At 41.0% G+C, this 14,131-nt stretch overlaps 1 long non-coding RNA gene across 1 annotated transcript in view; it reads right to left on the bottom strand.

Moving 5' to 3' along the window:
* Positions 1-885: 885 nt before the first annotated feature.
* LOC135314177 (uncharacterized) overlaps positions 886-14,131 on the bottom strand; it is a 62,551-nt gene continuing 49,305 nt past the window's right edge. Inside the window, exons 3-5 of the long non-coding RNA XR_010373629.1 lie at positions 6,491-6,604; positions 3,380-3,447; positions 886-1,011 (exon numbers count right to left, since the gene is read on the bottom strand). This is a non-coding gene — a long non-coding RNA (uncharacterized LOC135314177). The remainder of the gene's footprint in view (positions 1,012-3,379; positions 3,448-6,490; positions 6,605-14,131) is intronic.

The raw sequence follows: 14,131 nt of genomic DNA, 5'->3' as shown, positions 1-14,131 counted from the left end.
CTAGATGATGCATCAAGATCCAGTAAAAGACACAGGCATCCAAAAGGTAAATACTACCATACCAGACTTGATTGAATCAGCCACGGATGGGAAGGTCTGTATTTCTAGCGCACACATGCCATTTCATTCAAGCCTCAAGAATATACACAGAAATAATGATTCTTGCCATAACTTCCATTCACAGTTCCCCTCCTATTTCTTGGTGGCTCATTATTTGTTGTTAAACGACAATAAAATAGAATAGCAATGTTCTGTAAGATCATTTCTGCTGTGCACACCTAATTACCTCTTTTACAGTCTCAGGAGGACTAAATTAATTAATAGATTTGGGTCAAATTTTGCAAATAAATATCAGTTTTCAATTTTCAAATCTTATTCTTTCTCCGTCTTAAAAACCATTTTATAGTTAACCCATTTTTCAGGAATTTTTAACGTGTAAGCATCCCCAAATGACAAAAACCAGCAAGGTGAAATAACCAACAATCCCCACAAACTGAACCAAACCCTCATCATTCACTTAGGTTTTTGTTCTTCAAACTTGAAAAGCTTTGAAAGCCGCAGTGAAGACAGGCTATGTGGGTAGGTGCTTTGATAACCTGTGCAAAAGCCATCGTCTTTATAGAAGGGAAATGCCAATATTTGCTATCATCTTTCTCAGGATTAAATGTTATTGAATGAGACACAGTTTCCCACACAGGCACTGCCCTGCCTGCAAAACAGGCAGCCTAGTTCCCTTTGAGCAGTCCTCAGGACACTGTTTCTTTTGCAGATATAGATTTGTAATGGTTCACTCCAACCCACGCACTGGGCAAGACCCCCAAATCCTGACTGCCTGGGTCATACCTGGACATCCAGCAGATCTATCCCAAGGTCAGCGCTGACATCTCCTTCTCCACGAGCTGAGATTTCTAGCACAGCAGAATGGCATGTGCTACTGCCATCCAACTCACGCCAGCTCCTCTGAGTGCTAATAAGGCCCATTACAGAGATAGCAAGATTTTTAAGTGTATTCTGTGAAAGAAAGAAAATAAAAATCAATGGCATGACATAACCCAGTCAGTGCCTTTCTTTGCTCACAAATCTTCATTTGTACAGTTGGGAAAATTATGAACTGTCTAGAAATAATATAGTAAAGGCAGTCAATGACAATTATAACATAAAGACTAATAGAGATGGTAGCATGAATCTGGTATATTCTGTTCTGCTGAAGCCCATTTATAATTTTTAATAAAAACAGTTACACTTTACGATAAGTGGACATCATTTAATGCTCAATTACTATGAAATTCCTTTGGAAATATATATTAAATGCAGCAGCTCTGTATTTATACCAGGAGGGTTCCTTGAGATTGATGTTATCACAGTGAATACTAGGGGAATGTCAAGTCCAACACCAGTGCATTCAATATTCCTGCCCTCTGGGTCAGGTATCCTTTCCGCCCCCACCCTGACATTTGAGACGAGTCCTTATCTATGTGGAGAGGAGCCACATGAATTATATACGTGCTGCATTTTTTAAAAAAGGAGCTTGCAACACAGGCTGGCAAGGCCTTTAGCAATGATTAACTGAGACATTTTTGAATAACAATACAAAAAGGTACGGTTCCTAAACAGGCAGTTTTCTCTTGAAGGCCAAGAGGTTTCTAAATCCCTACATTTATAAAACAAGTATTATTTCAGATAAAGCAAAAAACCTTTACAGCAAAACTAACTTCAACTTACTGAAGATTTCTTTTAGCAAGAAAAATACCATAATCCTTTGCCTTCTACTTACAAAAGCTCTTATGCTGTAACACCCCTACCTTACCATCAGAATTCACCACATATACCTGAACCCTCAAACATGCTCAGCACAGGTGCAATTAGTTACCCTGGAAAGCAAAGCAGGATCCCCCTGATTCTCTACAGCTGCCTGCACCTATGCTTTCAGCCACAAATATTAGTGCTGTGATTCAGCCCAGGTCTTTCCCAGCAGGTTGTGGGAGAACATGTTGTCCCAGAGGTATTTGTGAGGAAAAGCAAGAGGATGTTATCAGCAAAGCAGCAAATTGAACCCTAGCAGGGTATGGCTGGACCTTGCTGAAAAAGCCTTAAACCAGAGGCTCCCACATCTTTTTTCAGCTACAACCTCTATTAGCATCTGTTGGTGGCAGAAGCAACAAAAATGGCTGGACTTTGTTTGGGAAATGCAGTTTGGAAGCTGAATCCGGGGCCATCCTTTCTTCCTGGATGTATCAGCAGCCAGGGCTCTTATCTGAATGCAATCCCTAATGTGTACACAAAATCTATTGCCTGAGAGCAGTAGTTAACTGGCTTCTGTGGGGTGAGGGTGCTGCCCTGCTTGCTTTGCAGTGAAAACTAACAAGATTTGAAAGATGGCAGGTACCAGACACAGGCCACCGGAGTCTTCAGTTTGCAATACTGCTAGGATCCAACGACAAATTTAAAGGACTACATCTCTTCCAAGACAATAAATACTATCAATAGCTACTTAGGAGTTGGGGAAAAAAAAGAAACAGCAATTGGAAGAAGGGGGCATCCTAAGTGCTCCACTAGAACTAACATGGTTCCATTTAATCTTAGATCATATTTTGCATCCTTTGCTGGAACACTATTTATCCCAGACCTCCAGGCAGCTTAGACACCTGGCATAATAGCCCATTAATTACTTCAGCATGGGAAATAAATTTTAATATCTTTCTCTCTGATGCTCATTACTAGACACTTCACGCATTCCCAAATACACATCAATAGTTCATCCTTCTTCCTTTCAGATATAACAGGCTTTACTTTACGGTTTGACTTCAGACAACATCTCCCTCAACTCTGGGTGGCCTGTGATAATGTTTATACCCTCATCCAGGGTCACCAGTTCATTTAGGAACTCAGGACAAGGTATTTATATTTTGCTGCTCTCGTCTTCTCATTCTGTTAAAGGTGATTACAACACCAAGTTTTGTCCAGTGTTTCAGTATCTGAAGATGAAAGGTGGTATGAGTTATAATGGTAGCAGGTCAGCACTTTTAATAAGCATCCATCTGTAAACAAGTCCGTTAAAATATTGCAGCAGTGTGAAAGGAAGCTGCCTCCTAATTGGGTAGAGTGAAAAGCCATAGGGTTTATAAATTTAATGTGTGGGTGATCTGTCTTGCCAAAAAAGAGGAGGTTCGTTATATGAAGGACACATTATCCTTTCCTCTTCCTATGATTCAGCATGGTAAGTAGTCATTCCTAATTGGCTTACAGCTTAGTATGAAATATTAGGATGCCACACAATGTGATGACACAGCTGGATTCCTAAGGGAAGCCAAAGAGTGATCTGAGAACAGAAGAGGGACAAGAGCAGATGCGGGTCTGAAAAAAAATAGTTGTAACTTACAGAGTAGCATGTCATTCTTTATCCTCCTCCTCCTGTGTACAGCACGCTGTGTACAGCATACCGCTCTCCTGGTAGAAAGGCAAGAGACCTGTCATTTCAGAGCTGCTAAATAAAACGTGGGGAAAAAATGTGATTGCTGGGAGTACTGAAACAGGAAGAGGCAAGCAGGCTGAATAAATCCGGGCAATAGCTGCCTCGTCATGAAAAATACACTGCACAAATTTCACCTCTCTTTGTGTGTCAAATGATTATTTCCTCAAATTTATTCTTAACTGGAAAGTATTTGCCAAATTACCTATTCAAACAGTCTGTGGGTCGGTCACAGAAGTTCAGCAGTCAGGGGACAAGCCGTTTGAGTGGGCACCCAGGTCGTATGCCAGGGGCTTGTTTCCTGGTCCTAGCCTTGATTCAGGAAGGTAATTAAACAGCTGTCCCCCTGAAGTCAATAGGGCTATTCACACGCACTTAAGTGCTGCTGATGCCAGGCTGAGGGGAATAGACTTCTCAGGGGGAGATTTCTGCTGCAAATACTAGCGCTAATTCAAAATTCACTTTCTACATAGTCCTTCTCCTGCAGTCAGCTGAAATTAGCTATATCCACTGTTGTGCTTGCCAGGAAACTTGATAGAATATTGCCCAAAGTGAACATAAAGGAGAAATAAACACAGCAGAAATTAATAACAGGAGTTCAGAGCAGTAGGTTGCAGAGGATGTGTTATAAATTTCATCCAGCTGTAATGCAAACTCTGCCAAATGATTGGGAACATCTCTCTTTTTATATCGCTGTTTCACTACATATTAATAGCAACCAGTTACTGATGCGGGACTAAAATATTAATGATATGGTCATAAACCTGAATCGGTGCCTAACTTGGCAGAACAATGTAGGGCAACTTTTCAATCACATGTGAGCAAAACCAGTTTTCAGAAACCATTTTGCTACTGTGAGACCATGTGAGCAGAAGTAATTGCATGGCTATTTTAGGCACAAAAATTGCTAGTCTTCCTTGGAAAATCAACAGCCCTGTTGAGGTGTACAGTATGGGTGCCCAGATAGTTATGCAAGGCTCAGAGAATCTCAAACCAGGCAGAAACAAAGTTCATGCAATTAATTAGTAAGATTTCATCTGTGATTTCATCTGCAGCTGGTATGACTGACTTTTATATGTACATTAGAGACAATAGCCTCAAGCCCCTGGGGACGGATTGTTTCAGCAGGATTTAGCTCTTTGTTCTGGACTGAGCTGGAATATGCTCACCAAGGCAAGAAATCCAAGGCAAAACCCAGAGCTTTTGCACCTGCCCGGTATAAAAGCAGGTGAATTTATCAACTCTACACTGTATCATCCATGACTACAACAGAAATTTGGGGGTGTTAAAAGGATTTAAAAGTCAGAGACTTCTTTTGCGCCTTTTATATTTTCCAGTCTGCTACCCAAGCCATCCTACTTAGGACAACCAGGGGCAGCTGCCAGCTAAACAAGGCAGCCTTTGGGATGCTTGATTGGATCTGTAAAAGAGAAGGATGTCTTGAAGTCTCCTTGCTTCTAAATGTAGCTACACTCCAGTAGAACTGGGCTGGTCCATTTTGTTTTTCACATTTGTCCCTTCCTATGAAGATGGGGCCATATATCTAAGCTCCTTTCAAACACCTTTAATTGAAGCTACAAATTAAGGCAAGTAAGGACAGGCACAGAAGGATTCCGTGTACCCTGCACAATTCCTAACAGCCACTAGCACCCCAGGAAAAGCTGGGATACTAAGAGAACATTTTATTTCTACATTTCCACAGGATCCAGCTAATGGTTCACGCTTATAGCTAGCATCACTCTCCCCCACCCCCCAACAGGATCCAAAAACGGTACTGGAGGAAACTCATATATAGTCAAAGTTTATGTAGGTGTATCAATAGTAAACCAAGATCTTTGCTTTAAAGGTCTTTCACTGCTTCTTCTCTGAGTCATTGGTGCACAAATAAGCTGACTTTGGTCATGACTAACGGAGTTTTCAGTTTAGAACTGCAGAGAATGGCACGAAATTGATTATGTCACAAAAAAGAAGGGTCCTTTTCTTCTAGTTATCTATTGCAGTCACATAAATGAGACCCAAAATACCACTGAGATATCAATTAACATTGTTGGCACCTGGGAGGCAGGTCCAAACACTGTGACAATGACTTTATTATTTGCAGACCAGAGTCGCTGCAGTCACTTACAGCAATGATAATCTTTCTTCATTATATCTGCAAGCAGATGCCATCTAGGTGTGACTGACAATCATCCCTTTCAGAGTAAGTGATCATAGGGTTTCTATTGCTCTCACATCCATTGGCTCCTTGTTTATTAATGACACAGCTGAAATTTTAGTGTTGCTACTGCTCAGGTGGGAGACAGCAAACATTTACTTGATTGACACCTGTCATTAGGAAAGTTTCTCCTACAACTCAAGTGGTAAATAACAGAGTCTTACTGCAAGTCAAGTTGCCAAACAAAGAAATTTTTTTTTTGCTTACGAGTTACCAGAGCCAGAGAAAAATTGCCCATGTTATGAAACTTGTTCTAGCAAGTCACTGGAAATGCATTGAGCAGCATGAGAACCGATGGCGGTCATTCATTTCTGGTCTCAGACGACCAGCTTTTCAGTTCCTAACAGAGTGAATGGCAAATGCAGTATTTCAGGGCTCCTTCACATACCAAAGCAATCAGTGTTTGTGAAACACCAGGAAGACATACTTCTCCAAACATACTTCCTTCTTATACTACTTACTCCTTGGACAAAGTCAGCTGGTCAGCTCAGCTCCAGTTCATCTCTTAGATCCTCTCTCTCTCTCCCCCATACATGACAAAGACCAATGGAGGACAGCGAGGAGGAAGATGAGATCCTCTAAGATTCTCTCCCCTCCGTGGCACAAGGTGCACGTGACTACAGATGGGTCTGCAGAGGCTACAGGGCCTGCAGAGGTGCCATGATAAACCTGCATCTTAAAACTGTACAGACCAGCTCCCACAACATCTCCCACATCTGAAGCCTACTCTAAAAAACAGAAAAAATCATCCCTTGGAAGAAGACAAGTCAAACATAACCCGTTCCTTTATTCTTTTTCTCTCTTACCATGCTTTACAGATGATTGTTTCATCTCATTCTTCTGTTTCCAAGAAAGACCTTTCTAAATCCTCAGGCAATATTCAGAGCAGGCAGATTTTTCTTTGAGTGTTCAAGGCTGACCTGATCAATTAAAAAAAAAGGTTACAGTACATTTTAAACCAAATACCCCATAGTATAAAATCTCAGAGGTCATTCTATAAGAAAAATAACTTTTGTTAGCAAGTAAATGCAAAGAAACGATAACCGATTCAGCACAACCCCCTTTCTCATGTATCCTATGGGATTTTCTGTATTGTTCTCTCTGTTTGAAGGGTTTAAAATGCAAGGGTAAGGCTGCTGAAGTCCTGGACAAGTGAATTCTGTTCTCTGGCTGGAAACTAAGTGCCACGGATCACACAAAATTCTTCCCAGCTGTTTTGCCTGCCCACATTTTTCTCCTTTTTCACTCATGAAAACTATGAATTCTCTCCAGCCACAGATTTTCTCCCAGCATGTGATGCACCGCAGGGCCCCACAATGTTATCCGAGGTTGTTTGGGCCCAGCTGCAACGTAAACAGTCTTCACCACTGGGGCTCCCTTACAGGATTTAGAGTCTCTCTTTGCAACAGCAAATTTCCAGTGAAGTACAACCACTTCCTCAAGGTGTCTGTTCCCTAAGGCCTCAGGAATCAGAGCTGACATAACGTGAAATTTGCCTCCCCCTTTACCAACTCTGGCTAAATAAACTCATCTTCTGTACAGTAGGACACACTTCATTTTCCTGTCCTTCATTTCCTTCTCCCCCTTGTTGATTCCAAAAGGAGACCACATAGACCAACCATCACAGCCAATTTGATTTCCAATTTTCTGGGTAGCTTTGCAATCACACTCCATTTGTCATCTGAATGCAGTATCGAATTTGCAGCCTGGGTGTGAATGACTTCTGGAATTATCTCCCTTGGACAAGACACCAAAGCAATTCAAAAGCAAGTAAACAGAATGCAGAAATACCCCTGAATAGGATTATGTCAGGTTTCTAAATCGTAATCCTGTTACTTCAGCAGCTATCCATTTCTCTTTTCCTTCTTCCCTTCCGGCTAATATTTTCCTACCCAGAACTCAGTTCAGCATCACCACAACAATCAAATATATTCTGCAAAGTTACTAGGTATATACAAACATTTAGAGCTTGGCAAGCTGTGTTGTAACACCAAACTATGTTCTTGACAACCACTGACCCTAAAAGCTGATGTGATCAAACACATCCCCCCACGAAAGAAAGAGTAAGACTGTAATCAGTTTTACCATTTTAAGGAAAATAAATCCTAATCCTTTGCTGTTCTGTGGTATTCCTCTAATTGCTGTTTCCTTACACATTCAAACATCTACAATTTGATTCCGTTGTTTGAACGTCACTTGGAATCAAATCAGTGTTGCAGATACAACGTCTTTGAACCTTTTAGTCCAGCTGTGAACTTTGGGCTTAATCCTTTAGGGCACCCTTGTCTAGCAAGCTTTAATGTATATTAAATTTTCTAAAAGGAGAGCAAAAGTGGTCAAAGCAAGATAGTGCAAGATTCTGTGTTTCATAAATTAATAAGCATCACCAACTGCATTGCTTGACCCTTTAAACTCTGTGAAATTAATATAAGTAGACAACCAAAGTGCACTTGGCCCCTGAAGAGCCTTGGAAGTTCACTTAAGCAATCCAAGTTTCCTTAAAGTTTTATAAGCCAGCTTTTAAAGCAGGTCCTTTGTACTTATTACTGGTGACAGTGAGCATTACAATAGCCAATGAACCTTTGCTGACTTCCGACCCCAATACGGTAGAGCACAGTTATCAAGGGAAATATCAGAATCAGAGCTTGTATATTACATTGAGGTCCTGACTCTTGAAAAAGCCCCCCATAGACTCTTCAGAGTATGTCAGTGAAATAAACAGCTAATATTCTCAGGGATCTACTTATGATGTACGGATATTATTGTTTACTTAAGCACTTTTGGCATAGTAACACGCACCCCCCCCAATAAAACCTGAAGCCTCTTATGAAGAAAGCTGTGGCACCTCCAGTTCCCTTGCAAGAAGACAATATTTTAAGATCTTTTATTTAGCCCAGAAAAACACTCCACTTGGTGGTGGTGAGTCAAGCAACACTAAGTCTTAACCGATTAATGGATTTAAATTATTAAATGGCATTAGGTAGGCATGGTGAGGAATACACCGTCTTCTCTTATCCCTCCGTGCAGGATGAGACTGCCCTGAACAACGAGGAAAATGTGTATCCACACCTACTGCGTTTTGGCATTAATCTTGCAGTCACTTGTAATACTTGAGTTAGCGTCCTGGAGAAATAAGATATCTCACCCTTGCCAGCTGATTATATTTTTCATAATGTAAAAGGTTCTTGCTGAATTATTCAGGTGTTTTTCCCACTGCTTAAAAAAAAAAAAAAAAGAGAGAGACAGAAAAGCTAAGGCAGCCAGGTATCTAGGAATGAACAGGATGGCAGGCAGTGGTGCCCAGTATTAGTAATTATTATTGGACTCTAAAGCCTGATTCATTATGTTGTTTCAGCTAAACTTTTAAAAAGGACAAGCAGAATTCAAAAAAAACCAGACAGGTGATGAGAAATGGCAAGATTATCTGCTGAAGGGCATCAAACTCCCATACACGCCACAGTGTGTATCGCCCCCCAAGCAGTGAAGTCGGGGAGGGCATGTGTTATCTGTTCTCTCAACCTGTTTAAAACATTTGGGTGAAGCTCTGGGGGATATTTAATGATACTGGTTTCCATTTGTTCATCTCATTTGCTGCCTAGATCTGAACACGGACCGACTGAGACAGCAATATCACGGCATGGAAAAAAAAAGTACATAAACATATATACACATTTTATACATATATCATACATAAGAAATTAAACCCAAATTATTATACCGTACATAAGAAAATAAACCCAACTAGAAAGCAGAATTCCACTATCAGGAAATAATTGATGAAATTTCTTACCAGAAACACAGATAACAAGAAGCAGCTGGAAAAATGAGGTACTTTCAAGGAATGTGGCTCACAGCTTCCACGCAAAATGAATGTTAACAGGGACAGTCTGGTGACAGGGTTGCAATCCTTGCCAGGCAGATATCTACTCTAAGAACAGTGAAGTTCATTTAGCAACTCCGTGATTAAATTGGACCATAAATGAACCTTGAAATATTTTGGGTCTATTCTGACACATGTTGCTCCAATTCAGATTTTTTGTGAGAGCAACCAAGCAGTGACTGTTGAAGATGGAATGACCTGAATTGATCATTATCGATAATACAGCTAATTTGAATTTACCTATATACAGATATATACATATAGATACCTATAGCCATCTGCAGTGGTATTAGTGGTTTAATTGCATGGACCAATACTGAAGGAAACAAAAGTCTATTCAAATAAATCCCATGCGCTTACTGGCCACATAGTCTAAGGGGCCACCCTAGAGCAGCATAAGCAAACAGATAAGAAAATTGTTGACAGGAAAGAAAACAATTTCTACATGCAGGACTCCTTCATTTGAAAACCAGTCACTCATGGGCCTGCTGGTTGCTGCCTTTTCTCAGAGCTATCAGTCTTCTTGCTTGCAAGCGGATCACCAGCTGGTGTCAGGAGGAAATGTCCACAAGGAATAGAATAGGGCATTTTTTAAGGGAGGTGACAAAAGAGGAAGGAAGGAAAGCCAACTTTGTAAATGCCAAATCTTCAACACCGACTTGAGAAGGTGGCTCTGGTAAATGCCCATTTAGCACTGGTAAAATAGGCTCTGCATAACAATGCTAGCTCCTCACTAGCTCCCTTCTAGAGAAAACCATCTGTGTAACTCTATCTGGAGTGGGAGCGATACAGATCTCTCCCAACTATGAAAGCTGCTTTCCTTACTCAGAACAGTTGAGCACTGGAGAACCTACAGGAGCTTGGAGACGGGATATTAATTTGTTTTCCACCTTTCCCCGGGAGATTTCCAGGCTTACAGAGCTGATGAATGAGCACTGTCTACCCAGCTCCCATATTCCTTCAGGCCTGTGACACATCTTTGTTTCTTGTTTCCTTGGATCAGAAAAGTTTGCTGGGTCTGGGGGAGTCTCAGAACTGCCATCCAAGTCACTAAGGTCTTCTGCAGACCACGTTCCATTAGCCAGCTGGAAAAGAAAAGCCCCTTTTATCAAGTCCCCTGGGGCTAAGCCATATTGAAAATAATTTGTTCTTAGCACTTTCAGAGGCAGGGTTTCAAATGATGAATGAAGAATATTCTCTGTCACAGGGTTTTCTTTATTTTTCAAGTCCTTAGAGTGAGTTTGTGATCTTTGAAACTCTGGTACTAAAAGCGCTGTCATTTTCTACAGAACTTGCCACTGTTCCCTTATGCAGAAGGCTGGCTGTGTCTTGCAAAAGAAAAGTACAGATTCATTTGTTAGCCTGGAACTATATGGTTAGAGCATTTCCATAACGAAGATAATTAACTTGGGGTGAAGATGTACATTTTCTTTCTTCCTTTGGACAGTATCTAGTACCAAATGCTGCAATCCTGACGGTTCATGAACGCTGCAGCCATACAAATGGCTTTTATAATAATGGGAATAGCCAGGGTATGTCTAACTTCATGGTCTGGTTTTCTGTTTTGTTTTAGTTTGATTATACATTTTGTCTTTGAAGTGTCTGGGGATTTTTACCTTTTTTAAATTTTGGGATGTTGTTTCTTCTCTCAATTTTAGTAAATTTTCAACTGTTTTTAGTTACTCCTTAGGAAGAACAGAATCAGGCTCTGAAATGTAATTAAAATTCTTACGGTTTCCAGTTCTTGGGCTAATTTTCTTAAGTACAAAAAAAAAATTAAAATGGAAACATGAAAATAGGTTTTGATCAAGTGCTCAAAAAATTGCAGCACCTAAAAAATGCCAGCATGTTATTAACAGCTTCAGAGTTTTCAAAATCTTCAGCAGAAGCCCATACAATTTTTATGAAACAACAGACCCTTTTCTGACTATTTTATCAGTGAAGCTTATAAAAGAAAAATCTAACAGACAATGTGTACAAAAAATGCTGTAGTGAGACTAACAATTAAAACCACAAATGGTGTACTTGGATCGGAAAATTCCATTTCCACAGTAAGTGAATATTAATTTCAAGGATACAACTTAGTAACTAAAAACAGTGTTAAATGTATCGGCTCCTGTACATTACATTGTAGAAACAAGTTCTAATGTGAACAAATCCTGCTGGTCCAGTCCCACGAAGACAGCCACACACATAACTCCTATTGATTTCCCTGGAATCATTTACTTGAGGGTGTAAGCATGATTTTCTTGTTTGGGGTTCGCTCAGATACCTCTGTGCAGCACTTCCTTGCGAGGCAGAGATATACTTCGGTCCTTCCAGCCCACCAGCTATTGAGATCATGGGTGTTTTAGGGTTAACAACTCACCTGTGATGGCCCTGGTTCTGGGGTCCCACCTTCCTGCCCCACAGCCAGAGGAAGCCACGCTCCATCTCCTCTACTTACCAATGAAGATCATCTTCACTTCCAGCCTTCTGCCTCCGGAGGGGCCAAAAGGGGAAATCCTGCCTAATCAGCTGTGACCACAATGAAAAGCAATGGCTATCTTCCACTCCTGGCCAGAAAAGTGGCTCTCTTCATGCAACTGTCCGCTTTGGTTTGGGTTTACATCTGCCTGAGGGAATGCAGTGTGACTTCAGCTTCCCTGCGTGTGGGGTGGAAATGGCCTGGGGGTAACACAGGTGATTCTTTTCCAGCAGGTAAGGGAAGGTTTAAAATGGGAAAAAAAAATGGGATTGGGCCTTAACATGTCCCTAACTATTGACATTAAAGCAGAAGAGACACACAGGCAACGTTGCTGAGGGGCTAAAACTTCAACCACTAGACAAAGGTCTGGTATCAGCTATAAGCTCTGCCACATAACTTCTAATTAATCCAATTCTGCCCAGGTGGGCATTCACCCCAGCGCTCCATTTGGGCTACTGGCACTGTAGCAAATTCAAAGACTGAGTTAGCCCCCGAAAGAAACCCCTCCTACACAGACCAAACACACTCTACATCCCCCGGAAAAGAAGGAGACCTTTCCACAGCTCCAGAAATATTCATTTGACAGTTTCTCCTTCCTTGGCTACAGCTCTAGTAATTGATCTGCTCTATTATTTTTCCCCATTCTTTCTCTCTTACATTTAAATATGTCCTTCATATTTCTGGAGCTTTTATTCCCCCCAGTCTGTATCTCCACTGTTACATTATTTTTTATCTCTCTCCTCTATTCTTCAAGTGTGAAAAGGGTGCTCTGTTCTCTAATATTCATTTTTCTTTTTTTATTCTCCAAGTACTTTCTTTTCCATCTGTAACAGCCCCTAATATGCACCTCTATTCGATTTTACTTACCCAGCTTGAAACCCTCTCATTCTAATTACCTTTTCAGTTTTCTTCTATTTCTCCCTTGAGATGTCTCAATTAGTGTACTTTTTCTTACTGGCTGTCACCTCTGAGCTACAAGGTGGGTCTAACTCCAACTTAAACCATGCAGAAAATAAATGAGGAGCCGTTCTTGGCGGCCCTGCTGAAGGTGGTGTTACTTTACAAACTAGTGCACCTTTAATAGATGATAAATGGGCAGAAAAGTGGCCTTGTTAATGCAGCAGCCCTTGATTTGGTTGCCATGCCGTGTCCTTTCATTACTCAAAGATACAGGAAAGGCAACCTATGCTAAGTCCTGGGTGATGTACTTCCATACAAAGAGAGTGAGTAGAGGCTAATTAACATAGTTCTGGTCAAAGCCTGAAATTAACTCTTGTCTTTAAAGACCAAAGCTAAGAATATCATTTGTCTTGCCCATAATTATGTTTAGAGGTAATTACGGTAGCAGAATAACAGCAAGCAAAATGAGTCTAGAAGTGTTTTTTTCTGCCCTTTCTGTCTGTAGCAGAACTCTAAATCCTATTTCTGTTGAAGAGAACTGGATAAAAATGCAGGTGACATCCAAAGTACTTTGATTAAAATTGGCATCGTCATATTGAAGTTCACACAGAGCTTTCAGAACCTGAGGAGTAAATTCTCTCTCTACATGCTCCCATATAATGGGAAAAAGGGCTCCCTCCCCACTGCAGCCTGTACGGTGCGGCCAAGGGGAGATGTGTGCCCAGCTGATTAAAGTGCCAGGCTTGGACCAGAGAACCATATCCACAGGAACCTGTCCTGCCACGTACACTCATCCCAGGTCACTTCAAATGACCCGGGATGGCACAGAGAGCGGCCCTTGCCATGTATGAGCACAGCATTACCTCAAAATTAAAGCGCTTGCTTTCTGGGGTAATTAATTTGTTGTGCATCCAGCTTTCAAACTCATTCGTTCCGAGCCAGGATAGCTATCCGTGTGTTCTGCAGAACAGCTATACAGATGCTTGAACCCACTTATTTAAAAAATAATTAAAAAATATATATTATTGTTGTTGTTATTGCTGCTATTATTGAAGTCCCAATGGCATATACTGCTGTCACCATTCAGTTGTCCTGAGATCCATCTACCTGCAGCGCCTGTTTCACCACCATCACTGAAATTTATGAGCACATCAGCCATTAGTGGGTTGGAGGATGTATCTGTGAGGTATGGTAGTGTTC

Source organism: Phalacrocorax carbo, chromosome 7 (genome assembly GCF_963921805.1).
Source record: "Phalacrocorax carbo chromosome 7, bPhaCar2.1, whole genome shotgun sequence".
NCBI lineage: Eukaryota > Metazoa > Chordata > Aves > Suliformes > Phalacrocoracidae > Phalacrocorax > Phalacrocorax carbo.
The sequence above is the reverse complement of the archived record's forward strand: the minus strand, read 5'-3'. Positions and strand labels throughout refer to the sequence as shown.